Source organism: Microtus pennsylvanicus, chromosome 2, assembly GCF_037038515.1.
Source record: "Microtus pennsylvanicus isolate mMicPen1 chromosome 2, mMicPen1.hap1, whole genome shotgun sequence".
Taxonomy (NCBI): Eukaryota; Metazoa; Chordata; class Mammalia; order Rodentia; family Cricetidae; genus Microtus; species Microtus pennsylvanicus.
The window spans coordinates 127,615,453-127,619,894 of NC_134580.1; the positions used below are offsets into that span (position 1 = coordinate 127,615,453).

General features: G+C 47.7%; 1 pseudogene; it reads right to left on the reverse strand.

Moving 5' to 3' along the window:
• Nucleotides 1-3,378: 3,378 nt before the first annotated feature.
• On the reverse strand, nt 3,379-3,604 carry LOC142845117 (U6 snRNA-associated Sm-like protein LSm6 pseudogene; annotated as a pseudogene).
• Between the last annotated feature and the right edge of the window lie 838 nt (nt 3,605-4,442).

Here is a 4,442-nt window from a genome sequence, read left to right on the forward strand (position 1 = left end):
GGACCGCCAGCCCAGGGGTGACACCATCCACAATGGCGCAGTAGCTGATGCAGGTGCTATAGAACCCTGGACCACCAGCCCAGGGATGACACCATCCACAATGGCGCAGTAGCTGATGCAGGTGCTATAGAACCCTGGACCGCCAGCCCAGGGATGACACCATCCACAATGGCGCAGTAGCTGATGCAGGTGCTATAGAACCCTGGACCGCCAGCCCAGGGATGACACCATCCACAATGGCGCAGTGGATGATGCAGGTGCTATAGAACCCTGGACCGCCAGCCCAGGGATGACACCATCCACAATGGCGCAGTAGCTGATGCAGGTGCTATAGAACCCTGGACCGCCAGCCCAGGGATGACACCATCCACAATGGCGCAGTAGCTGATGCAGGTGCTATAGAACCCTGGACCGCCAGCCCAGGGATAACACCATCCACAATGGCGCAGTAGCTGATGCAGGTGCTATAGAACCCTGGACCGCCAGCCCAGGGATGACACCATCCACAATGGCGCAGTAGCTGATGCAGGTGCTATAGAACCCTGGACCGCCAGCCCAGGGATAACACCATCCACGATGGCCTGGGCCCTCCCTCACTGGTCAGTTATTGATAAAATGCTTTACAACTGGGCCTCATGGAGGCATTTCCCCAACTGAGGCTTCTTCCTCTCTGATGACTAGCTTGTGTCAAGCTGACACAGGAAATCAGCCAGGACACTCCTCAGACTCCTTCCCAGGCTTCAGCCAAATCCCTCTGGGTTGATGAGGCCGCGCTCGCCCTTCAGCAGTGTAATGTAACTGAAAACAAGCAAACAGCCTCACCAACAAACAGGGCAGCTCCTCGAGTGGTGGCTTTGGTAAGAACTGACAGTAACACAGAGCCCCTGTGTCCGTCATTTCCCAAAGGTTGCTTCCCATCTCTTCAAACCTCTAAACCCCCTCCTCCACTCAGCTGAACTTCTGGCTTCCTGTCACTTGGGGGAAACTATCTTGAGAAGGCTTTTTTCCACAGGCTTCCTGCCCAATACGCTGTCTGTCCTTCTGTGGCCAGAGTGAGCCACCCAAGCTCACAGGCCAAGCCCCCAGCTCCACACCACAGCCCAACCCCCTCCCATCAGGAATATCATTCTTGCTACTTGTCCCTCCCACACTTAGTTTCCTATCCTCTGAAGCATTCTCCATATAAAATGCACTGATATTTCTTGGTTGAGAGGACTATGTTGGTCCTACTCTGCCCTCTCTCTGCTATCCCATCCTCAGTGGGAGGGTGAAACTCTTCTAAGGTGATCTGTACTTCTTACTACTACCACACGCCTTCTTGGTGTTCTTCCAAACTCTTGATTTTTTTTAAGATTTATTTATGTATTATGTATGCAGGGTTCTGTCTGCATGCGTGCCTGTAGGCCAGAAGGGGGCACCAAATCTCATTAGAGATGGTTGTGAGCCACCATGTTGTTGCTGGGAATTGAACTCAGGCCCTCTGGAAATGCAGCCAGTGCTCCTAACTGCTGAGCCATCTCTCCAGCGCACCCCTCTTGATTTTGACAAAGGACATTTAGAAAAACTATAAAATAGGGCCATGGATATAGCTAGGTTGGTAGAGTATTTTCCTGACGTGTCCAAGGCCATGTGTTCAGTTCCTAACACTGCATAAGCCAGATGTGGTAGCTTAAGTCTCTGTCTCAGCAATCCAGAGGTGGAGAGCAGAGGACCAGAAGTTCAGAGCTCTCCTGCACTGTACAGAGTATTCCAGATCAACCGAGGAGTCGTGGAACCCTGTCTTTAAAATAAGAAAGGAAGGAAAAGGAAAGTGACAAAATAGCACATGGTGAGGCTGAAGAGGGGGCTCTAGCCGAGGATCCAGGTTTGATTCCCAGCACCCACATGGCAGCTCTCAATCATCCCTAGTGACTCTAATCTCAGGAATCCAGTGCCCTCTTCTGGTCTCCGTAGGCACTGCATGTATACGGTGCACAGACACCAGCACAAATACCTGTACACAAAATAATCAAATAGAAAATTTTAAATAGCTCAAGAATCTTCAAATGAGCCGGGCGGTGGTGGCACACGCCTTTAATCCCAGCACTTGGGAGGCAGAGACAGGCGGATCTCTGTGAGTTCGAGACCAGCCTGGTCTACAGAGCTAGTTCCAGGACAGGCTCCAAAGCCACAGCGAAACCCTGTCTCGAAAAAACCAAAAAAAAAAAAAAAAAAAAAGAATCTTCAAATGCCCATTTCCCTGATTTCACCTTTTTGTTCTATTGTTTCTTTCTCCCTGACTATGACTTATTTATTATTTATTTATTTTTTCTGTTTTGAGAGTTTGTCCCTTTTTCTTTTCTACACTTCTTTTTTTTTTATTGAGAAAAGGAAAAAAAAAGTATCCGCCTCCTCCCAGCCTCCCATTTCCCTCCCCCTCCTCCCACCCTTCTCCTCCTCCCCCAGACTCCTCTCCCCCTCCCTCTCCAGTCCATAGAGCAGTCAGGGTTCCCTGCCCTGTTTATTATTTATTTTTGATTTTTTATATTTAGTGTGTGTGTGTGTGTGTGTGTGTGTGCGCGCGCGTGTACAGAACCAGAGGACAACTTATAAGAATAGGTTCTCAGTCGGGCAGTGGTGTTGCACACCTTTGATCTCAGCACTCAGGAGGCAGAGGCAGACGGATCTCTAGATTCGAAGCCAGCCTGGTCTACAGAGCAAGTTCCAGGACAGCCAGGGGTGGGTGAGGGTTGGACTGATTCTCTCCTTTTCCCATGTGGGTCCTGGTAGATCACCCTGAGCCTTTGCAGTAAATTACAGACATGACTCTCATGCTGAAAACAGGCATTTATTTCCCAAGATGATAACCCACATTGGGAAGTTTTATACTGACACGAATTTATTATCTAATATATGCATCTTATAAAATTTATTATCTAATATACACAGTTTATCAAATTTCCCCAGTGGTCACTCTGATTTTTTCTTCCTCCCTCCCTCTCTCCTTTCTTCCTTCCTCCCCCAGATTCCTTTCTTCCCTCCCTCCATCCTTCCCTCCTTTCTTCCTTCCTTCCAAAACAGAATCACATATAGCTCAGTCTTGCCTCCAACTTGCTATGAAGTAGAGAATAGCCTTGAACTCCTTATCTTCAAGCCTCTACTTCCTAAGTCTTTTTTTTTATTACTATTATATTCTGTACAGACAGGAGTAAGTGTGAACAGGAAACGTTTAAGATTTGATTTGTAATGTAACACCTCCATCTTATTTAAATGTCAACTAAAAAACAAAACACACCAACCACTATGAAAACAGGCCACAACTAGGGTCGTAAAAGAACAAAAAGCAAACTCTTCATAATCAAGTACATCCAAGTGTGAAGAGAGCTGCTCCTGGTGCCTTCACATCCTCCGCTTCTGTGTACTTATATACAGCACATAGTTTCCGCGGATGAACGCATCCCCGTACTTATTCTTCAGCTTCATTTGCATACTCATCCGTCTGTTCCAGTGCTAAATTCATGGAGCCATCCACGCAGGCCAGGACCTCTCGATAATCCTTCACCACAACCGGCCATCGGATGATCTGCTTTAAGAAGTCGCTAGGGGCTTGCTTCCGCAGACTCATTCTTAACAATCGTGGCAGGCAAGGAACTGAGTTCTAATCTCCTCTGTTACATAATCAGCGGTGCAGCTGGTAACTGTCACCAGGTCACCTCTCACGGCTCCAGGCCACTATTATCTTTGTTAGTTTTTACTTTTGAGACAGAGTCTCAGTATATAGTCCAGACTAGCCCAGAACTTGCTATGTAGCTCAAGTTGGCCTCCAGTTTGCATCGATCCACCTGCTTCTGTTTCTCAAGGGTTGGGATTAAAGGTGTGAACCCCAGGCCCGACACACACTGTGTTTTCTTTTTTTTTAAGACTATATTTGTTTATTATATTTAGTTTCCTGCCTACATGTATGTATGCATGCAGGTCAGAAGAGGGCACTAGATCTCATTACAGATGGTGTGAGCCATCATGTGGTTGCTGGGAATTGAACTCAGGACCTTGGTAGAATAGTCAGTGCTCTTAACCTCTGAGCCATCTCTCCAGCCCCTGTGTTGTCTTTTATAGCAAGGGTCTGCAAGTCTTTCCTGACCTGGGATCTGGTATTGTCTGTAGTTGCTGTCTGCTTAGTCTTCTTCCTCTAGACCTTTTCTTCAGGCCATCTTTAGTGGATGCAGTGTCTGCAGAGCACAAACTGAACATCTGGCGGGACCTTACCCTTACACTTGTTACAGCTCCATCTCCAAACACAATCACATTGAGGGGTGGAGCTTCAGCATTGCAAGTAAGAACACACGTCAGCTTACAGCTTCTAACATTACCTCTCTGGCTGGGCTTATCTGCTAGGTTCTGACAGATGACTCTCCCTTCAGCCTAAGCACTGTCCTCGGACCGCTGGGAGTTAGACAGACCTC